At 35.5% G+C, this 24,834-nt stretch overlaps 1 protein-coding gene across 6 annotated transcripts in view; it reads left to right on the plus strand.

The window, feature by feature from the left end:
• Positions 1 to 24,834, plus strand: part of KIAA0825 (KIAA0825 ortholog) — a 383,109-nt gene that overhangs the window by 22,029 nt on the left and 336,246 nt on the right. For all 6 annotated transcript variants that reach the window (XM_057739207.1, XM_057739203.1, XM_057739227.1 and 3 more), the window contains exon 2: positions 1,828 to 1,972. The gene's annotated coding sequence lies outside the window, so the exon portion shown is untranslated. The remainder of the gene's footprint in view (positions 1 to 1,827; positions 1,973 to 24,834) is intronic.

The following is a 24,834-nucleotide window of genomic DNA, read 5'->3' on the forward strand; positions in this document are numbered from 1 at the left end:
GTGTTAAAGTTCCCTACTTTTTATGTTACTGTCGATTTCTTCTGTTATGGCTGTTAGTGTTTGCCTTATATATTGAGGTGCTCCTATGTTGGGTGCACATATATTTACAATTGTTGTATCTTTTTCTTTGATTGATCCCTTTATCATTATGTCGTGTCCTTCTTTGTCTTTTGTAACAGTCTTTATTTTAAAGTCTATTTTGTCTGATAAATGTGTTACTACTCCAGCTTTCTTTTGATTTCCATTTGCATGTAATACCTTTTTCTGTTTCCTAATTTTCAGTCTGCATGTGTCCCTAAGATATGAAGCGGGTCTCTTGAAGACAACATATATATGGGTCTTGGTTTTGTATCCATTCAGCCAGTCTGTGTCTTTTGGTTGGAGCATTTAATCTATTTACATTTAAGGTAATTATTGACATATATGGTCTCACTGTCATTTTGTTGTTTTAGATTTGTTTTTGTAGGTCTTTTCCTTCCCTTCCTCTAGTTTTCTGTGTTTTTGGCCTCCATTCTACAGGCTGCAGGATTGTAGTTCCTCTTGTTTCTGATGTCTCCTCCCTGGTGGGTGAAGTTTGTCTAGGTGTTTGTGCAGGCTTCCAGGACAGGTGCCTGCCCACTGGTCGGTGGAGTTAGGTCTTGTAACTCTGGTGACCAGGGCCATGTCAAGGGATGTGTTTAGAAGCAGCTGTGAGCTCAGGATGACTTTTGGGAGCCTGTCTGCTGATGGGTGGGGCTCTGTTCCCACACTGTTGGTTGTTTGGACTGAAGTATCCCAGCACTGGAGCCTGCAGGCTGTTGGCTGGGGCCAGGTTGCCAAAATGGCAACCTCCAGAAGTGCTCACACTGAATATTCCCTGGGGCCTCTACTATCAGTGTCTTTATCTCAATAATGAGCTACAGCTGACCCCTGCCTCCCCAGGAGACCCTCCAAGACCTGCAAGTATGTCTGGCCGAGACTTGTATAAAGTCACTGCTTTGCCTTGGGTTCCAGCGCACATGAAACTTTTGTTTGTTTTCGTGTGTGTATGAAGTGAGGATGACAGGCACCGCAGCCCACTTGATTGAGAGGGTTTTGGGAGGTGGAGCACATACAGCACGGGCGGCGGCAGGAAAAGTGCTCTGTGAGTGGTGGCAGGTGGTGCCACTCCTGCTCCTCTGGCCTCTACAGGGTGGTGCTGCCTCTTCGCACATGAGACTTTGAGTGTGCCCTCCAAGAGTAGAGTCTCTGTTTACCCCAGTCCTATGGAGCTCCTGCACTCAAGGCCCACTGTCCTTCAGTGCCAAATGCTCTGGGGGCTCCTCCTTCTAATGCCAGACCCTCAGGCTGGGGAGCCTGACATGAGGATCTAGTTCCCTGACCAGGGATCAAACCGAACCCCCTGCATTGGAAGCGTGGAGTCTTAACCACTGGATCACCAGGGAAGTCCCAAAGATGGTTTTAATAAACAGTTATAGGGCAACTGTAATCAGACAAGAAAAATATAATTGTATTAAAAGGTGTTGTTTATTTCATATAGTGCAACCATCCCTTACTCTCTTTAATCTGTGTTTCTTTAGGTGCATTTGAAAAATCAATGAAATTAAAAGGGATATTTTGAATATGCATTTTCTTAGGTGCATCCATTATCCATGTGCCTATAATCTATGAATCATCTTGTTAATAAGCTTTTCTTAGGTGCCCCAACTTTAGGATGTCTTTATGTGTTTCCAGCATCTCTTGGATCAAACTTAATGATAGTACTGTCACTGCCAATGTAGATAACTAATGTTGTGACTATGCCCTCTCCATGTGGCAGTGATAAAGCTGTATCTAATTATTTTATAGGTGTCCTTTGTATATTGTGGAAAAAACTGCTGAAGCTACTAAAGAAAGGGCAGCTCTCCTACTGACAACTTGTAAGGAAATAATTTACCACCTACTTAGTATGAGAAGACCAGCTCATTCTTAGAGTCTTCTGAAACAAAATTAGGTAAGAAATGTTTTTTGTCTTATTTTAAATGATTGTACTCTGCCTCCCCAGTTTGCTTGAAAGCTTCTATAATTCTATTCCTTTGGCCTCTAAGAGAAATGTAGTTAGCATTTTCCTTTAGGAAGTTAGTGTGCTAGCCAGCTGTCACCCTTATGATGTACCTGATCTCCGATGTCAGGGGAAGCACAATTCAATTTTAAACTAAGTCTTCTGCACAATAGTGCAGCAGAGCTGCCAGCATCTCTCTTTATGTTCCTTTCTTTGAAATTTTCCCTTCTACTCAAACAGTATAGTTTAATTTTTAAATCCTTTGTGTAAGATGAAACTACCACTAACTGACTTTACTTGTCTTTAGTTAAAAATCAATGAATTGACTGAAATAATCTGTATTTCTGCTACCCTTTCTCATTCCTAGAAAATAAAGTACTACTGCTTGTTTAACTTATGACTTGTCTAAACATGTTGAAAGCATTGACTATAAGGCATAACATTCAGACTCTGAAAGGGAACTGTGACAAGTTCAGTCAAAAGGGAAAAGAGGAATAATTTATAAAAGGTGCTGCAGATAATGATGCCAGCCAGTTATTTTAAAATGCATCCATCTCACCTTTTAATGAATTAGATTTGTCAACAGGAAATGTTTTATGCACCACTTCTAATAAAAGTGGCATGCTAGGAATGCAGTGCTTTGAGGTTGGCTTCTTCAAAGCTTTAGAGTATCTTCAATTCAAAGATATTTTTTAAATAATAGATATTAAAAAGTATATTTAAATAATATTAAGGTTGTGACACAAACACCAAATGACAAAATTCAGGAGTTTCAAAGCAGAAGCTGACATGCCATCACTATTTCACATAGTAACTGTTTTTTAAATTAGGAGTGTAACAGACTGATTTGGGGATTGTGTGTCAGTTTAACTTTAGACTCTCTTGTTGTTTTGGTTGGTGTCACAACCTTAATGTCAGCTTTTCAGATAGGTTTCCACATTTCCTTTGGTTTGGGGTCATTAAAAAACGCATATGATGAATCTAAGAGGCATAAATAGGTCACACTGAAGTGGAATTCCTTGCTTCTCTGATATTGAGAGACAGCTAATACCTGCTTTGTAAGTGGAAAAAGTTAGCTCGTGCATTTTGGTAAATTTCTGTTTTTCATTAATTTGATTCAGACTGTTGTAAACCCAAATGTTACTGTAACTGTGTTCTTGTTCCTCTAATCTAAAGCATCCAATATGGTTGGTTATATCATCTCTAGATGTTAAGAATCACAATTCCAACAATTGATTTTTTTTCCACTAGAAGTACAAGTTAAACCTGATAATTATTTCAACAGAAGAATCCTTATTCAGTATAATTAAGTATAGGTAACCCTGCCTTAAAATTTTCCATATACCAGTTTTTTATATTGATAAAAGCATTTTTATGCAGATTTGGGGGGGTAATATCTTATTTTTTTAATGTAATGCTTGTTATAGAAAGCAAAGTGTAAAGTAAAATCTGATATATGTTGAATGCTAAAAAATATTCTAGTACCACACTGGACATTAAAGGAGGAGCCTGGAGCCTTCTTTACCCCATTCTTCAGGGAAAGAGAGAAAGGGAGAGAGGAGGGAAAGAATAATCTCCCTACCCAAATTCCCCCCTTTACCTTGATTCTCAGCTGTCATGATCTCATATGTTGGATATAGTTTTAATTTAGAAAAATAAACAGAAGCTGTCCCACAATTGTCTTTTTAATCTCTGTTAGAGAAATAAAAGGTGAAAAGAAAAGCAAATTATTTATTGATCTTTTCTTGCTGACTCATAAAGATACTAACCAACCTAAAACACTTCATAGTTCTCATCTCCTCTTTTATCGAACCTCCAGGTTTTACCCTTCCTGGTTTTTATCAATGATTGGGGGAACATTAATCTTTCTTTCCTAGTGTACTCCATTCCATGTCTTCTATCTCTTTAATTTTCAAGCAGTGTTGAATTTGAGAAATTTCTAATAGTTTTTCATTTCTGGTTCTGACTTTACTTTTCCTACCCACTGAACCCTCTCATATCACATCACTGTTAAATCATCACAATTCTAACAGGTAATATTCTTTCTAAGCCCCAGTCCTCAGTAGCAAGAGGTAATTATGCTGCATTATGTAGTGGTTTGAAAATGTATACAGTTGTCTGTGACGGTTTTGGCTAACTTGTCCAAATTCATCTAAACTATACTAGTACCCTTGTTTGAACAAATGTTTAAAATCATTATTATTGTTCATGGACTTCTCTACTGGTGCAGTGGTTAAGAATCTGCCTGCCAATGCAGGGGACAAGGATTCAGTCCCTGGTCCAGGAAGATCCCACATGCCATGGAGCAACTAAGCCCACGTGCCACAACTACTGAGCCTGTGCTCTAGAACCCATGAGCCACAACTACTGAGCCCACACTCTGCAACAACTGAAGCCCACATACCTAGAGCCTGTGCTACGCAACAACAGAAGCCACCACACTGAGAAACCTGCACACCACAACGGAGAGTAGCCCCCGCTTACCACAACTAGAGAAAAGTCCATGTGCAGCAATGAAGACCCAATGCAGCCAAAAAAATAAAATTAAAATCATTATTATTGTTCATACTAATGCTAGTTCTAATTTCTATTTGATGAAAATGAATTTTTTAAAAGAAAATTTTATTTATTTTAGTTTATTATTTTTGGCTGCATTTGGGTCTTTGTTGCTGTGTGTGGGCTTTTCTGTAGTTGTGGCGAGTGGGGGCTACTCTTCGTTGTGGTGCTTGGACTTCTCATGCGGTGGCTTGTCTTGTTGAGGAGCACAGGCTGTAGGCACATGGGCTTCACTAGTTGTAGCATACAGGCTCAGTAGTTGTGGCACGCAGGCTCTAGGGCACATGGGGTTCAGTAGTTGTAGCACACGGGTTCAGTAGTTATGGCTTGCCAGCTCTGGAGTGCAGGCTCAGTAGTTGAGGTACACAGGCTTAGTTGCTCCATGGCATGTGGGATCTTCCCGGACCACAGATCGAACCCATGTCCCCTGCACTGACAGATTCTTAACCACTGTGCCACCAGGGAAGTCCCAAAATGAATTTTTAAAACAAAAATACCTATTTCCAAATTCAGAGAAAGTTATTCAAAGAAATGAGTTGGAACTCAGTGTACACCTGCAATATAAAAAAGTTTTTGGCATAGAAACAAAATAATCTGTTTAAATAGTATAGGCCAAAGCCAGCTTCATGCAAATTTGTTTACAGCAGTTTCAGATTAACATAATTAATAAAGTTGGATAGTGGGTCTAATTTATATATTAAATGTCCTTCAGTATACAGTGATGTTCTAGTGATTGCCTGGGAAAAACTGAATTTTGCTTAGTATTTCTGCTACATCAGTCAATTCAATAAATGGCTTTTATTGGGATACAATATATGCTTTTAATAGTTTTCTATAATATTAAGAGATACTACTTACTGAGTGCTTTCTGTATTCTAACAACTGCTCTGAGTAGTATCCATGGATTATCTCATGTAATCCTCATAACAACACTTTAATGATCTCACTATTTTGCAGACGTGATGGAGGCACATGAGGAGAAGGTTATAAAACTAGTAAGAAACGGAGCTAGGATTCCAACACTAGCATTGTTACCCCAGATCGCACACTGTAAGCCCCTGCTTCTCAAAATGTGGTCCCCAAGCCAGCAGTATCACCATTACCTAGGAACTTGTTAAAAATGCAGACTCTCGGGCTCCACACATAATATTATACACGATAATGCAATGCTGAATTCCCATCTTATATGCTATTTTGAATATTCCTGTCACATTTAAAGTGCATTATAATGAAATGTAATAACTAAACGTGAACAGCGATCCATTGTAGACCCAAGTTATCTTGAAATCACTTGCATAAAGAATAGGGAAAAAAAAAAAATCCCAGACCATAAATAGTAAGTCTTTCTCTCTGCTGGGCAGCTAACTACTTCAACATCTGAGAATTTCCTACAATCACGTTGTACCACACTGCCTTTGAGTACAGACTCTTAGACAGGATGTCTATGTTTGAATCTCAGCTTCTGTTTCTAGCTGTGGAACCCTAGGAAGGTTACACAGCTCTCTGTATCTCAGCTTCATTATCTGGGAAATGAGATTTAAAATGGTACTTACTTCACACGATTGTTGTGAAGATAAAATGAGTTAGTGGAAAGATTTTAAAACAAAGCCTGATAAAAAAAAATAAATAAAAATAAAAATAAAAATAAAACAAAGCCTGAGATAAGTGAGTAAATGTTATCTACTGTAGTAGTTGTTGTTGTTGTTAGTTATGATTCCCATCTTAGAACAGAGTCACATCTAATACTTCTTGGTTGTCAATTGGCAATAAACTGACAAATATTTTTGTTAGTAGGGCTTACTACTAAAGGGATATCTTTGCTATTAGAGTCCAAATCATAAACTCCAGTTTTTGTATTTTCTGAAAACTTTCTCTTTGTGGCACTTCCTGCCTGTGAGTTCTGCTAAACGCCACTTGATTGTGGTACTTAACTAGTTGCATGCAGTGCACTCAAGTCAAAATCAAAATGAAATATGTAACAGTATAGTGAATTTTAAAATATAGTATATGCTTTTAAACTGAATAAAGATAATGAGGGTTGTAAGCCCATTTGGCCAGCCACTTGCATAAGTAATACAGAAAAATCAGGATAAAGAATGTTTGTTTAAAGGCTGAATGCTTCAGAAGCTTCTTTGTTTCCTTCTGGGTGGATATGATTCTGAGGTTAATCATGGTAGTCTTTAGGGGAGTAATAGTTTACTGTGCAAGTACTCAGCAGCTATTTAAGAACACATCCAATGTGTGAAGTGAGATTGCGTGTTCCTAGAAAGTACCATTTTGAAAGCTGATTTGTGAAAGGCACAGAGATAAAAATACTTGGTGGAAAGAATATCCTGGGAAACTTTTAAATTGTCAATTCTAGGACACACACCCAGAAAGTTCAGTTCACTAGGCCTGAGATGAGGCCCACCCAGGTATTTGAATTTTTAACAAGTGTCCAAGGTAATTCTGCTTAAATTAGTGTCTTCAATTACACTTTGAGAAACACTGCAATAGAGGCAAAGACATGAATTGAAAAAAGCTTTTGTTGGCTAGCCATTCCTTTTTATAACATCGTCCTGTTTGGTACTAGTTTTTTCCATCCTGTGACCCTACTTTCTTTATCTTCTTTGGCCTTTTCCTTACCTCCATTAGTGCTTCCCAAGCAATCGTTAATTTTCTGCTTTTCTCTTTTTTACCCTTTCTCAAAAAACATATCTTCTGGATTTATCAGTCATATCTTTGCAGATGGTTCTACAAAATAATCACAAAGGTCTCTTTAATCTAAAAATCTCGAAGCCAAAATGAAGGTGCTGAAATCGAATTAGACGCTATGGGCAGCATTTAAAAAAAGAAGAAGGAGAAGAAGCAGGAGAAGAAGGAGAAAGAGGAGGAGAAGGAGGAAGAGAAGGAGGAGGAGGAGGAGCAGGAGGAGGAGCAGGAATAGAATAGAAAATATCAAAGCAAATATTAAGGATAAGCAATTTTTTTAAGAAGCTTGGTTTAAGATATGTGTGTACACCTACACTTCAGATTGCAATGCATTTTTTTTTAAACCTTGTAGGTCACAGTTCAAAAAGTTTGAAAGATACTGTCTGAGTCTTGGTCTCCTGAACTTCTGTGTGACATTGGGAACACTGTGGTTTCTCATGCATTCCCCTCACATATCTACCCAATCTCTATTCTGGACATTACCATTTGTAAAATCCATTCAAAATCATCATATCTAAAACTGAATTTGCCATGCCTTCTCGTTAACATTTTCCTTCTAAGTCTTAAAAATCTATCCATAAACTACTATAAAACTTCAGAATTCCTCTCTAATAATTTAGGCCTTACTACATAAATTTCCCTATAGCCTCATCTTACTATCCTGGCCTATCCTGTGGCCCTACCCAGCAGAAAACCGTATGGGCAACCATAGCAGTCACCTGCTCCTCAGCTAACTTCTTGAAGGCTACCATGGGCATGCAGTGCATGGTACCTACAGCTGCCTTCTTCAAGACTGTAAGAGCCTTTGACAACAAGATGCCCTACTCTGTACAATTCCCACCTCTTTTTTTTAGCTATTCCTGTCATAACTGGTCATTTTTATTACCAAGGAAGAGCCACACCCTGGATTTTACCCTTTGCCTGTTTCTAATGACATAACAAGTTTTATGCCTCTTATCATGACTGTAATTTTCACATCGTCTTGTTTGGTTTCTCTGATAACTTGGGTCTACAGTCCAAGCTTTTGATGCCCGGGATGTGTAACACCTGCCTGGTGTTCTCTCAGCAATAACTGCCTGCCTTACTCAGCAATCCCAAACTATCTAGTCATACCTTGGAAGGTCATTTCAAAAGCTATCTTTCCTTTTCTTGTGGTCCCATCCTCTTCCTATTCATCATCATCTTCATCTGGATTAATTCACTATCCTCCTAATTGATCTTCCTACATCTATTCTTTCACCCCAAACCAAAACCATCTTAACACCCTGTAAATATTGGTAAATATTTATAAAATAGTAGTCATGTACTGCCTTAGTAAAAAACCTTTTATGACTCCCTGTTTTGTATAGGATAAAAGCACAAATATTTTCCTTCTGGAGAAAAAAAGCCCTTAGCATACCCATCTGGCCATAGCATTCCTATTTTTATCTTTCACTATTTTCATTTGTGAATTTTCTCTTCTAGTTCCCCAGCACAGTCGTATATATGATATGGTCCAAGATGTTCTCACCATTTTAGTTACCAAGGCCCCTGTTAGTGGTGGTTTGTGAGTGTGGAGCAGGCAACTGTGGCTGAGGTTTAGGAGTAGGATCCTGCTACATACAAAGAGACCTCAAGATGAGGACCTGATTACACACTGGCAATAAGAAGTTAGTAAGAACCCAAGTTGTAGAAGAAGAGGGACGTGAACAGGAGACAAACTCATTATTTACTTCTCTGTTTACTGTCTGGCTGAGGCTCCTCATGTCCTCCCTTCACTAGGTGTTGGATCATTCTCAGAATTGGACAGCACTTGAATCTGTATACAGTGAGAGATTGTGTCTTGAACTGTGGGGCCTGTGAAGCTGTGGATTTTGCAAGATCACTGGGCTACTGGGCCCCCACCTTTATCTTCCTTTTTCCTGGCGTCTTGACTTCTTTCTTTTGCTCTGCCCAAAGAAGTGTCCCACTGCAGGATTTGTAAATCATTTGTTACTTGTACCACTCAGTTGATACCAAATTAGCTAATGCCTTGTAATATTTTGTTTGTTTCTCCTGTGTCAAAAGTAAGATATGCTCATTACAATAAGTTCAAACAAAAATAGATTATAGGGAGTAAAAATTTCCTTTTCCCTGTTCCTTTTTAGTTCTACCACCCACAGCTTAGTACCATTGATAGTTTGTTGAGTATCCTTCCTGATTTTGGGGGATGATTGTTTTCTTTTTCAGAAGTATTATACTGTATCATGATGCATATATAGTTATACAACTTACTTTTTAAAATAAAATACTATAGCATTCTGGAAATCTTTCCATCTCATGCCATACAGAGCTAGATTGTCATTATTTATAGGTACACTTTCATTTTATATATGGTATATTGATATTTAATATATCCCATGTACTGACATCACATTATATATTCACTTTGCCCAGCATATTCCCATTTTATGCCTTTTATCTCAGTATTTCATCGGTTCGTTTTTTGCCTCAGATTTTTCATTTTTGAATGAAGTATTATTTAATGGTTACATAAAAATAAACTAGGATAGATTTAGATAGACCTACACCTAGTTTGTCTACATCCCGGCATGCTCTCATGTTTGAGACACCAGTATAGTGAACAGAATTCTCACTTTAACATATGGTTAAATTGGCCATATCCCATTTATCTTTCCCAGATCCTTTCCAGAAGTAATATAAGCTAACACATCTTTTTCAAGGAGAGCAGGAAGGGTGCAAGCTGATAAAGTAAATGCACTCTGGCAGGAGCAGTTAGATACAGCTAGCTTCTTCAGATCTTAGGCGGTGGTGGTGGCAAAACTGTTCTTTGCTGCCAGCTCTGCTGGCCACTTGATGCACAGCCAATTGTACTGAGCCCATGCTTTGGCCTGTGTATTGCACATTTCCCATCCTTTATTCAGTTTTGCCATAGAATGAATACAATCTGAGCTCTGTTGTTGCAAGGATTTTATTATATATCATATGATATAAATCTACAACTATTTATTTTATTGGTGGGTAACACATTTTTATTTTGTAATAACCATTTTGGTGACAGTGATTTAGGAAAAAAAAGAAAAAAGGAAAAAAAATAGCAGTGTACATTTAACAGTTAGTACTAAATTTCATTTGACTTGCTGAAAAGAATTAATGTGTAACTCACACTATGGGGGGTGTAATCATATCACAGACCACATGAAAACAAGAAGACATAGAGGGACTTCTCTGGTGGTCCAGTGGTTAAGACCCCTCGCTCCCCAATGCAGGGGGGCCCGGGTTTGATCCCTGGTCAGGGAACTGACCCCGCATGCCGCAGCTAAGAATCTGCATGCCACAACTAAAGATTTCGCATTCTACAACTAAGTCCCTGTGCAGCCAAATAGATAAATAAAAATAAACATTTAAAAAAAAGTAGGCATAGAAGAATCAACATCTATTGCATAGTCTTATTTTAAGACTGTGCATGAAAATATGACATTTTAATACTTATCTGCAGAAGGTACATTTGTGTACCACTTTATAAAACATGACTTTTCATTTAGATCAAGTGACTGTACTATAGTAATTTCTCTCATCTTCAGCTTCAGGTTTTCTTGTGCATGTATGAAAGGTGAAACAATAACTATTAACGTATTGGCTCTATTAATAGAACTTTACTAATGATGCCAGTTTTACTTCAGTATCATTGGATATTTCTAGTGAAAAAAAAATCAGTTAATTCCAATAATGATTCAAGGTTCTTGTCTAATACATGGAATCAAAGTAAAGCATTTAGAAGTTCATTCTGTAAAAGGTGAAACACAACATTATTGTGAATACTATTTATTGTAAATTGAATTACAGATTGCAACATACATGATAAAAGTATTTGGTTTTGGTGATATTAAAAATATGTTGAGGGGCTTCCCTGGTGGTGCAGTGGTTAAGAATCTGCCTGCTGATGCAGGGGACACGGGTTGGAGCCCTGGTCCAGGAAGATCCCACATGCCGCGGAGCAACTAAGCCCATGTACCCCAACTACTGAGCCTGCACTCTGGAGCCTGCAAGCCGCAAGTACTGAAGCCTGCACACTTAGAGCCCATGCTCCGCAACAAGAAAAGCCACCGCAGTGAGAAACCCCGGCACTGCAGCAAAGAGTAGCCCCTGCTCTCGAAACTACAGAAAACCTGCGCGCAGCAACGAAGACCCAAATGCAGCCAATAAATTTAAAACATTAATTAATTAATTTAAAAAATATGTTGGGATTTCCCTGATGCTCCAGTGGTTAAGACTCTGTGCTTCCACTGCAGTTAGCGTGGGTTCTATCCCTGGTGGGGGAACTAAGATCCCAGATGCCGCAGGGCATGGCCAAAAACAAACAAAAAAGTGTTGAGGTAGAACATAACATCATAAAAATTTTTGAATAAATTTAGAACCTACGGAGAGAAGTATACTCAGAATATGTTGTGATGCACATATTTGTGCAATTCATAATTGCCTCCAAGAAATCTATAAAATTTACCAATCTAAATAGAAGGTATAGTTCTCAAAAAGTACAAATATGTTTATACATATACAAAATGAAATTTTTGTGGTTAGATTGATGCTGATAAAATAAAAATAACTTAAGCATGGCAGTAAACACTTTATTTCTTTGAACTTTAGAAATTTTTGAGACTTTGAAGAGTAAGTTTGTAAATCAATGAAAGTATCCTACCATGGTATTAAATACTTTTGTAAAAATGTTCTCTAAATTTTGGTTGCAGTTTGTGCAAAATCTACTGGAAATTTTTAGTCAAAGCATTTAACAAATGGAAGGCAAAAAAATTCAGTTTATGTGAAGCTTTTAGGGAATTGTAATTATTGAACACAAAGCTGGCAGATAGGAGGGCATTGAAATGTTTCCCCCTGAAATCAAAGGGGAAACTGAACAAAATGAACTCATAAGAACTCAAATGATGTGTAAAATTTAATTGTGAAATTCCATAATTGTGTTTTGAAAATACCTATACTTATGGAGAAAATATTTTGATAGAGCTCATATTTTTAATTGAATAAGTTTATATTATGGTTCAGAATGAAGTTAACCTGGGAAAGCCTGCAAGTTTGCAGTATCTAAATTTAGCAAAACATTGAAAATAAGCATACATATTTATTTGATGAATTTGTCTTTTTAAGTTAATGGTCAAAAGAGTTGCTTTGCATAGAAGCAAAAAATTAGAAACTGTAAAAATATTTTGGCTAAAGCATTTATGTATTTCATTATTAAAATTTAAAATTGGCAATATTTTCCACTAGTGAATTTGCTCTGAACTTAATAAATTTACAGGTAGAATTGCACCTGAGAAAGAGTGTACAGAAGAGTCACTTGAAAGTGTCAACAACTTAAAATTTACTAACCATAAATTGTATCTTGGAAAATTATAAAAATAATATGATCATATTTTTTAAAACACATTCTTCAGAAAATTCACTGTGAGAGACAGACACAACTAAGAAATTAAAGTATATGAAATGTACCAAGAATCATCTGTTTTTATATTTTTAATGTTAAAACAATATAAACATTTTTTACTTCAGTGGGCATAGATGTAAGAATTTTTTGAAAGAATGTTATTTTGAATACAATTGTTACATAGGTCCACAAATATTATAAAGCCATTGACTTGATTTCTAAGTATACATCTCAAAAAATTATATAATTTTAATTATTTTCAGTACCACTTTTAATCCAACAGAAAAGGTTCTAGTTTGGATGATAAAATTATATAATCCTTTTATTTATATATGCTTCATCCCCTCCTTTCCAAATCCCATTTCCCTTTTCCAAATCATTGCTTGTGTTTATACATGATTGTAATTCTTGTACTTCAAATTCATTATTTCTAAAATGAATGCTCCATTTCCCCCTACAAATTAAAAATTAACTCTTTCCTCTGATTCCTCTCTTTCACTTAAGAGTGTGGCTTTTCTCCCAGTCACCTAGAGTTAAAATCTTGCTGTAAACACTGATTCCTCTCTCACCTTTACCAAGATCATTCTGGTGGTAGGATAGAGAATGAGTTAGGAGATGATGCGAAAAATAGGGAGACACTTTAGCAAACTGCCGTACTAATCCAGATGATGGATTTTGAATTTAACAGGAGCAGTGTGAGAACAGGGTTGGATATAACAAATATGAAGGAACACTCATTGTCTGGCTGCGGGATTGGTGAGAGAACATTAGCACGTGGGGATGACTCCCATATTTCTGACATGAACGCCTGAGTGGACAGTGGTGCTGTTAACGATCATACGGACTTCAAGGAGATGAAGACATTTCCTAGGGAAGATAATAAAATTGTTTGGGGCGTGTTGAGTTTGAGGTGCCTGTGGGACATCCAAGGGGGTTATCAGGGTGGAGTTGGACAGTTAGAACAGGAGCTCCAAACATAAGTTGTAGCGGAAGACATGAGTGTGGATGAAATTGTTCAGTTAGAGGACCAAGGGAAAGAGACAGAAAAGGGACTGTTAAAGGAAACTGAGCTGTGGTGTCCAAGTCAGGTTTCGGGGGGAAACAGTGCTCTAATAGCACGTGCTTTGGGAAAGGGAGTGCCTGGGACTAGTGTGGAGTGTAGCAGGTTGGAGAGAAGACTGACATTTGGCAATTTTGAGATTCTATAACTATAGGAAGAATTCAGGCCTAGCGTAGGAAATGTTTCCAGAAATATTTTACCATTTGAAACTTTTAGATTTAAGTGTAATAAATTAAGCTTCAAAGATATAATAGTTTACATGTAGCTTTGCAAGTAACATTTATTCTACTCCTCCTCTACAAACTTATCATTATTCATTTTTACTCTGACTTCTTCGAAGTTTCACGTTGTGTGTACAAGGGCATGTTAATTAGTATGATGTGGACTTTTTAATATCTTGTCAAGAACATCAGTTTTATTATAATTTCACACATAGAACTATTCTAGAAATTTGACTTTGAAGTTGAGTCAATCCAAAACAATTTTTAAAAATCTCTTTATTTTTCATTCTTAGGACTTTTTTCTCAATGGTATCTATGCATAAAATTTTAATGTTTTTACCTTTTATTTTTACTTATCAGTTCTTACTTTCAAAGAATGTGTTCTGTATCTTTAGACTTTGTTTAGTAATTAAAGCACCTAATTTAAGTAGTTTTCTTTCTACAATCCATGCCTCACATTGCCTCTTATATGTTCATTTTGGTCCCTCAGCTTTGGTATATGATTCATCTTTTAGTAGAAAAATGCTAGGTTCTTTCATCACAATTACAGTCATTGGTCTGATAATCCTACAAGTCAATCTACACAAAACAAGAAGCTCATATCAAACTCCTGGCAGGTTTAGTTAAAATTAAAATGCATGCTCAACTGTAGAGATTGTCAAGTGTGGAAATAATATTTGTCCAGCTGGACAGCTTTCTTTTGTAGTTGCTAAATGAAAGTTGAGATTCTGTCTGCTCCTTGAAAGCTTCTGTGTCATGAAGGTAATTTGGACTGTTTGTGGTTTGACAGGGATTATTAAAATCAGATGAAGTGAAGGGAAGCAAGTGTGAGAAAGCAAAATTGACACTGACACTCTCTATTATTTGCAGCTTGGATCATGATGACTGTGTTGATATGATAGATTCGCTGTTGAGATATGTTAAGCAGCAAATAAAGTAAAAAGCAAGTATAGTGATGGATTTTCAGATTTAACATGAAGAAATCCAATATTTACTTTCACTGATTGCTTTTTAAACAGATTTTCAGGTCATTTCATATGAATTTGTTTATAACCAACAACAAATTATCCCTCTATTGAACTATAGAATTAAAATGTATACTGCAAAGGCAGTATAACAGAAAATTAAATATTCAAGAAATAGTTCACATGATTAAAATAATAGAATTTTAAAACTAGAAGGGTCCTTAAAGATCGCTTTTATCTAATTTCCTCTTTTGGTAGATGGGAACTAGAAAGAGTTTTAAGGTATCACATTTAAATGTTATTTGATAGCATAAATAAATGTAAAATCCTGATTTTTCACCACAAATATATTTTCTTACCTTTCCACAGTATTTTAAAAAATGGTTTGAGTTGTTAAAAGACATTTAAAAATAGTATAATCCACAGTTGTAGATGTTTTTTCTGTTTGAAGATAATACACAAATTATTATAGTTATGTTTTCTATAAATAGTATTATCTACATTAATGAAGTAAATGCCTTACATAAACATGATTTTCTACTGAAAGCATTCTTAGTAGGAGTTATGGCAAAAGGCTATTTCAAAATGTCAACCAAGGACAATTATAGTAGAAAAATATAACTATGATGAAATGCATATATATTTTATATATAATATATAAATAAAATATATAAATATTTTATATATAATATATAAATAAAATATATAAATATTTTATATATAATATATAAATAAAATATATAAATATTTTATATCTATAAAACTAGGTAAAGAACCTGGAGTTATCCTATGCATTGTGGAAAACCTTCAATGGTATTTAGGCAGGGTAGTGAAATGATCTGAATTGGTTTGTAAAATGAGAAGTCTAATGCCAGTATGGAAAGTGGGTATCATTCGGGTGTCCTACAACTCAATTCAACAGTTCTGATACTAACTACCTGGAGTTAGCACAGTCACTGCAAGTTAAAGGCTTACTGCTACAAGACTGCCCCCACTTCAGACATGAGCAAGTGAGGTCTGCAGGGGATACCCACTTCTGCCTGGCTGGCTACAAATTCAGGGGCTCCCACAGGTTCAGTAATTCATTTGAATGACTCACAGAACTCAGGAAAGTGCCATACTTCTGATTACAGTTTTATTTAAAAGGATACAACTCAGGAACAGCCAAAGGGAAGAGACGCCGCGTAGGATGAAGTAAGGAAGGGGGTAGGAGTGGCAAAACCCAAATATATATTTCTTATTATACTACAAGATATGAGTCTTGGAGACCAGATAATGTTCCAGATTTGAGACACTGGTGCAGAAAGAAGCAAATGTCAAATTTGAGAATGATGACCATTTAAGATATTAGGAAGAGAAAGGGTCAAAGAATTTATGACCATTTAAAACAGGCATCAGCCACCTTTTTTTGTTAAAGGCCAGATAGTAAATATTTTAGGAATTGTGGACAACATATGGCCACTGTGACATATTCTTTTCTGTTTGTTTTTTAATTTTTACAACACAGAAATATAAAAACTATTCTTAGCTTTCACGCCATAGAAAAACAGACTGCGCCATAGTTTGCTGATACCTGATTTAAAATACTAGGCATGCGAGAGGGAGATTAGGTAGGTGGTGACCCTATAACATAGAGAGAAAAGTCATTTTAAGAAAAAGATTTTGAATTAAATTTTGGACATGTTGAGTTTAAGGGACCTTTGGATCAGCAAAGTGGAATTGTCTAGTAAGTGCTTTGAAATATGTATGGGGGTTTTAGAGAGTTAAAGACATAGACTTTGAATTTTCAACATCAAGATAATAGGTGAAAGAGGTTATGAAAAGCATGTAGAATAGGAAGAGGACCAGTAACAACAGCATGAGATGGACAGGAAGAGAAGTGAAAGAGAAATTTCCATATTCCGCTTCCCAACTCAAGCAAGAGAAGTAAGGAGATTTGGGAAGATTGCAAAATGAAACTAATAGGGATTTTGAGTTCTGAGGAGAAAATCCAATGAATAAAAATAAAACAAAAATATTTTCAATTAAAATAAATCTACTACAGTAAAATTACATAAAAAGGAATTGCTTTGAATGAAAAATGCTCAAGGAAAGTATTTAAAATGAGAAGCAGTTCTAGAGAGAACCCTGTGGTCAATATCAGTGTTCGAGGGAAGAGATGAAAGAGGAGTCAATCAAGATGTTTATTAGTTTAATAAAAACTACTCTGGTTCATTTAAACAAACAAAAAAAGTGGCTGTTGGGCAGTTGAGCAGGGAAAGGATTTAGTGTGTGTATCTCACAGAAACAGAAGGAAACTGTATGAGCAGAGGAGGACAGGAACTGGGCAATTACAGGGGCCTCAGCCAAAAAAATCCATGTACCTTCACTTGGGAGACTGGAAGTAACGTGATTGGTTTACTACCAGTGATTCCCTGTCCCTGCCTTCATTCCAGATTTCAAAATTTATTTAGTATGCATCTGATGGTTCAACTTGGGTCAGTTTTCTAACCCTGAATCAATTAGATATGACCAGAAAAGCTGAGTCCTCTAGCATAGAAATGCACCACCATTGTATGGCTGATACTGTATATCAGGTAAAAAAAGAAATGTGAGCTGGCCAACTGGGGACTTCTACCAGGAGCCTCTGAATAAATGGTGTGAGAGAGTAGAAGAGAACTAGGAAGGTGTAATACTTAGGAAAATTGACAAGAGAGAAGACAACTTCAAGGAATGAGTAGCTCTCAGTACCAAATAGTGCAGAGATTGAGTATGATAGGAACTGAAAAATATTTTGTCAGCTTCAGTAAAAGGATGGAGGCAGAAACCAGATTGCTCTGGGTTGAGAAGTGAAAGATGAGAACATAAGATTAAGAAATATGGACTGCTGTTTTGAGATGCCGGGCTATGAAAGGAAGGGGATCCTAGGGAGGGTTTTATTGGTTTCTAAAAAGCAAGAAACTTGAACATGTTTATAGTGAACTGAAAGGGATAATTGATGATGCAGAACTAGTTGATAATTGATGAAGCAAAGCTCTGAAAGTCATAAAAGGGTATTTCAATGGATAGATTTATTCATCAAATTGATGTTAGTTAATAATATTACCAAAATTTAGGGGAATAGTATCATATTAATTTGACTAGCTAATCAATAATATTAACATTTTAGGAGAAATTCTTCAACTCTTCGAACATACTTTAAGAACTCTAACTCCTTTGGAAGCACCTATTTCAGTACAAAGCGCATGCTAAATTCAAAGCATTCTTGCCTAATTGTTAAAAGAGAGTTCCTTAAAAATATAGTTGATATCTCATAAACTGTTTATTATTCCCATTTGCTACAGAATAAACTGCCTTTTAAAAAGTGCTCCACAACTTAAACTTTCCAATGCAGGTATACTGCTTTCCAAATTACTAAGGTTTTACTGTACTTGAAAATTCATTAGTTAATCATAACCCCATGATTTGCAACATTATTTAGTTCTAATCTCAAAATATATAATAATTTTATGACTTTTAAATCATGTGAAATATATGAGTTCCAAGTCATAAAAGAATGCTGAAATTAAATTCATTTTCAATTATCTTGGTTTCACTGTTGTATTAAAGCAAGAGATAGCTAGGATTGCATATTGAAGATTATAAAGAGTTATTAAAATGAAAATATTTTCTGGAAAGAAAGGTGCAGTGAAAAATAAAGAAAGCAATGTCAATTTGGTAAGTAAAGCATATGACAATTAATTCTGTTTGCTTGTCAAGCTGCAGTAGTGTATTCCAACTGATCCTGTCAATTTCTACTTCATACATACACGTATATAAATTACTAATAGAGGGGTTACAATGAAGTATTTTATATTTTATCAAAGGGGATTTTAATAGCCGTAGGATGTTAATATGAGTACTGACTGGAAGTATATCAATATTCTAGCTCATATAATTGTAATAATCAGAACTTCCACAATAATTAGTAGAAAGCATGGCATTCTGTGGGGAAAAGCTAATATATAGCAGAGAGTTGAGAAAATAAACTGAATAAAATAACAAGTTCATTATTTCCTAATGTAAATCTTTAATGTATAAGGTATTTGAAATGCCTATCAACAAACGGAGATCTGTTTGAGTTGTTTCTCAGTCTTTGGGGGAGGCTAAAACATTAAGATTTCATCTCTCAGTAACTGATGAAATAAATAATTTTTTGGCAACACTGAAATATCACAGGGGAAGATCTAGCCTTAAAAAACAAAAACAAAAAAATTTGGAAATTATATAGGCTTCATAATGAATGAAATTTATAATGGTTCTAGGGAAAGCCTTTAAATATATGTGGCAGTAAACAAGCCAACATATATAAGAGGTAAAATAATAATTTTTTTTAAGTACAGGTTTATACAGAGAGCCAGTTTATAGCATCGTGATTAAGGATAGCCTTTGAAGCAGTCTGAATCCCAGCTTTGCCACTTCCTATGCAAGTGATCTCAGTAAGTCATGAACCTCTCCGTTCCTCTGTTTCTACATCTTTAATATGCAGATGATAATAGTACCTATCCCATAGGATTAAGACAAGAATTAAACGAGTCCATATATATAAAGTAGTTAGAACAATGCATGGTCCATATAAATGATAGATAAGAGTTATTATCTTTAATATTATTATTATTATTTAGCTATCATACTTTTAATTCCCTTTCTCAGTGAATGAGTTCACTGAACTACATAAAATTGTCAAGATTTAGTAAAAGTTAAATTTTGAAATATATCAATGTAATGTTGGCAGGACTTTGTGAATGATATAGGAAGACTACTTTGTGACTAGATATGGATGGAAAAGTAAAAATGAACCAAGCCAGAAGAAAAGGCTGGTCCAGACTTAAGAATGATGGTCAAAGTTTATTTTCCCTTTGCTTTTTTATCAAATCAGCAACTCAAACCAAACAAGAAATACAAAGAATAATACAAATAATATAACAAATAGCAAGTATAATAGCTCAAGGGTACATGATGGCTATAATGTCACCTTTTTCCTTGTGGAGGCATAATGCCCAAAGTCAGTTGGTCTCAGACATCTTTTATTGAGTAAAGAGTGTCAGTTCAGAGGAACCCGGAAACATGGACAGATTGCTTTTTAGAATATTTTAGGGAGCTGCAGGTTGGGGAATGGAACATCAGTACAGGGCATCTACCTATTACCATAAAAGAATGTCTTGCTGCCTTATGTTTCCGCTTTTCACATAACATTTCTTGCTAAGCTACAGATTCTAGTTTAGCTTTTCATGTAGCAGTCCTGGGGATGGGAATAAGGAATAATTAAAAATAACTCTGAAAGTCCAGGATACAGGAACAATGATGGTATTGATGAATGAAATAGTCCATTGGAAGAGTTACTTTGGGGGATTCAGAAATATGTCCTCTGACCTTTTTTATAGAATACAACAAATTTATAGCTAGAAGAAACCTCAGAGCCTAATAAATGCATTCACCTCATTTTATAAATGAGGAACATAAGCCTCATCCCTCTTGACAGACTGGGTGACTTATCCAAAGTCACAGAGGCATTGGCAGACCAGGATCAGGACTCAAATCTATTGATTCTTGGTTCAGTGATGTTTAGAGTTAAATGTGTTTTATTATAGAGCAACATTTTGAAACTTGTTCAGTTATATGTGGAATGTATAATTATTTTTAATTAATCAGAATACCCCACTTATTATGCTAATTAACAGTGTTTATTTTAGGCTAGACAGTGATGTTGAATGGTAGGACTTCAGGTGAGCTAGAGCTGGCGGACACACTCATTCCACAGTCTCTCCATAGATAGGAAAGACGTGACCCTCCTCACTGGAGAAATCACTATTCTAATGTTTCCTTTGCTAACTAAATTTCAGTGTGGATTTCTTCCCAAGGGTTGGTTTTCCTATCTTTCACTCCTTTTTAATCATGTTGGTCTTAAGAAGAATGGCACTAGGGATTTTTATTATTGAAGAAACTGAAAAAACATAAAATAAGAACTCTAACCATTGTATGTGTTTGAATAAAGAAGAAGAGACCTTAGGATAGAAGGGTATCATTTTAAAATATGTTAAAGGACAAGTGAGAGTCCAAAATTACTTCTGTGTGCTTTCTTTTGATCACATAAGGTACAATTAGTTTTATTACTTTAATGTTTTCTGGCAGTGCTTATAATATTTTCATATTTTATTATAGTCGCTGTTCTTAGGAATTTATAACTCAACTGTTATAATTTGCCTATGGCTGAAATTTGATCTACAGATGTTTGGCTTAGATATAATTCTTCAAACATAACTCATCTTTAAAAGGCAATAATTAATATTAGATTGGCTGCTAATACTTGTTTGAAATATTAAATGCTTTTTAAATCTTAAACAAAAAATGATCAGAAACATTGCAGGAGAATGAACATTTAAAAACAATATTGTGGAATGGAAATTTCAAAAACAAAATTATTGTACTTTAAAAAATGATAGTTCCCATCTTTGATCGTGAATTAGGATAAGAGACTTCATTCCTTACGTCAAATTATTATTATGTCCCTGATGACAATTTGTAAGGACAGACACAGAATATAAAGCTATATCTTAATCCATAGCTTCATAGCCTCTTCCTTTTTCCCCTTAGAGTTTTTTAAAGGTAATTCTATCTTTCTGAAATACCACTGAAGTATTTCCTAAACATTGGTCCCTCGATAGTTTACTTTTCTGTTGTTGAGGGCATGGTTATCTTTTACTTAGAATACAGCAGTGCTCTTTCTACTGGCTCCCTTTTGTATGGTCTTATTCTTATTACTGTTCCTTGAGAGGAGAGACTGTTCAATCACTCAATCTCTCTACTCCTTCGTGATGCCCAGCACAGTGTCAGACACACTGTGGGTCCACAAAATACACGTGAGGAAATGGGACGTTTGGTGTCTGTGCTCATAGTCATTCAGTGCGTGCTTCCTTCTCATCACAGTCCTGCAGAGATCACTGCTGTCCTAATGGGAAAACTTTTAAATCTAAACTTCAGCATCACCTACCACAGCCTATACTCTCCCTCCTTTATTTATTTCTCATATTGGTCCTGTGCGTCCCTGTTCACTCAGGTTAATGTTCTCATCTTATTAGTTACATTTTGCTCATCAGATTTTCTTTTATCCTCTTACACAGCATCTTAAACTTTACTGTACTGTAGAGGTGACTCTTGTTTCTGTTATGCTTTATCACCTTGGAACCTTATCATACATATGGAAGTACCACAGATCTATGCCTGTCATTATAGTACCCCATCATTGTTATCAAATGGCATTCCTTTATAATGTCATTTCTTTGTAATGACAGTCTTTGTAGGTATTGATTAACTTCTCTACGGAGGTTAAATAGAGAAAATCATGCAATCATGTAGATTGGGAATCCTTCAAAATCATGGTCACCAACCTCATCTGAATGTTTGACATGTTTCAAGTCCATTGTTATTTTACCCCAGAGCTGATTTCAATGAAGGATGTAACACACACATTCAATATTGAAACCATATATAACAACAGATTTTCTTTTAACAGCACTTGTAAGCACAAGTACCACAAAACAATACAAAAAGTTTGGTGAAATGGTTATAATTAGTCAAGAGACATTTAGGAATGATATAAGGTTTGAATCAGATACTGAAAGAAATGATAAATACAAATTGGCAGGAGAGAAGTGTTAAGGCTGGAAGGTGTGTAAAATGAAGACATATAGAAAATGTAAAGTAAGAGATCATACGCCTCCTGAGAGCAAGGCTAATTCCTTTTTTAACTACTTATCCTAATTATATATAAAATGATAAGTACTTATTGCAAAATGTAGGGAAATGCTGAATATGAAGAAGAACATAAAAATCTACCATAGTCTATGCAGTCTGTCCAGGGATAACCATTTTAACATTCTGATTAATACCATTTCTACATTCTACAATGTTTTGTATGCAGTAACTAATTCATTTCTCAAGAGACCAGCAAGCTCCAAGTTTTAAAACCAAACAGGTCTGGGTTCAAACGCTACCCCTAACACTAGGTAGCTATATAACATGGACATGTTAGTTAATCTCTTTGGGCACAAGTTCCCTCCCCTATAAATGAGGATAATAACTGTTTTGTTGAGTTATGAAGATTAAGGAAGGTGATGTAAATAAAGTACCTTATACGTAGTAGATATACAACAAATCACATTACTAGTTTGCCATTATATTTAAGCTGACTTCTACACATATTCTCTTTAGTTTTGAATATGTGGAGCCTGAAGTAATGAGGCTTTACAGTATTGACAAATTGGGACAACTCTGAACAGAGTATTGATAACTTGTTTTATTAGAGAGAAGCTGGCTACAAACAAAGCACAGTATTTACTGTTTCAGTTCTCTACAAGAACCCTCAGCCATTCAAATCTTTCCATTACAAAAGTGAAATTTTATTTTCTTGCAACAGTTTTTGAGTAACTCATCATCTGAAAAGTTGAACTACCCCCCAAAATTAAAAAATATGCAAATACATAAACTGAATTCATTATTAGTAATATTGGCCACTGGGTTTAGAAATGACTGTTCTGATAATAGCTGTAACTAGTTGAGCTGCTGGGAAGATAGAAAGATATCAAACTCATTGGTATATGTAAATGTTGAGGTTTTGTTGTCCTAAAAAAGTATAATTTCTGAAGGACATGGCATTTTCTACCACTTCGCTTATAGTTTGGGTGATTTTTTTTTTTTTTTTGCCTGATTTCAAGTTAATGTTAATTATGGCATATTATAGGTAAACATTTGTTTTCAAATGAAAAATTAAACCTTCTACTGCAAAATATTTTAAAATAGGAGAATCCAAATGTATGAAGATTTTGATATTTTAAAATGGTACATCCATACTTATTCTGTATTTGGAACTAATCAAGTTTCAAATGACAAGTCTTGTGATTCCATGAACTTCCATATTAAAAATTTTAGTTGAATGTTTTCTTCTTAAACTAAAATCTCTGAAGAAAAATAAAAGCTTTGTTCCAAAACTACTTCTTTGAAGTGCCTGATAGAACCTATGAGAAATCTTTAACTGTTAATAAATTACCTGCATTTTTTAATAATTAAATAATTAAGGATGAGTGTGTCTGTTAGTGTTGTAGTTTCTGCAGAACTTTCTAGACAATATTTCAAATATTTTGGATGTATCCAAACTAAAACCACATTTTTCCAGGTCTTTTTCTTGTTGATACTTATTCTATATTTACGTGTTATAATGTTTAAATTTCTCATTCACTTATACCATTAGTCATCAGATTACTTTAGAAGTACTATTTTATGTTAAAAAATAACATATCTCTAAATAAAAAAGTTCACGCTCTGCCCCAACTCTATCATTCGTAGTCTATCCCATTGCCCTGCTGTATTTGTTCTCATAGCACTTCTTATCATGTAATCTTTTATAAAGTGTATCTGGTTGTGTGTTCTTAAAATCTACCTTCCCCACTAGGTCAAAAATTCCATGAGGTCAGGGACTTTGGTTATTGCAGCTATATCCCCAGCTTCTACAGCAGTGCCTGTTACATATCAAGCATTCAGTGAATACATGTGGAATGAATGATTGACTGAAGCTTTGATAGTGGGGAAAATGCATATCTCTCTAGAAGGAGTATTGTATTTAAATTTTAGTCTGATATCAGTACTCAGGTTGACAAAGGTGCTAGAAGAGAACTCAAGGGAAATTTTACCTTCTTCACATATAAATAGGACTAGGGGATAAGACTTTAAAAATTCTGAGGTTACAGTTACTCAGCATGTTGACAAGAGTGGAGGGAAGTTACTGAATTCTTGAAGCAACCACCCTTGTTCATACTGGGGTCCCTGAGGCCTCACGATTTCCTTTGCAGCTCTTGGTTACAGTGAGAAGCAACAGGATGCTCCGGTACTCT

Source organism: Hippopotamus amphibius, chromosome 1 (genome assembly GCF_030028045.1).
Source record: "Hippopotamus amphibius kiboko isolate mHipAmp2 chromosome 1, mHipAmp2.hap2, whole genome shotgun sequence".
Taxonomy (NCBI): domain Eukaryota; kingdom Metazoa; phylum Chordata; class Mammalia; order Artiodactyla; family Hippopotamidae; genus Hippopotamus; species Hippopotamus amphibius.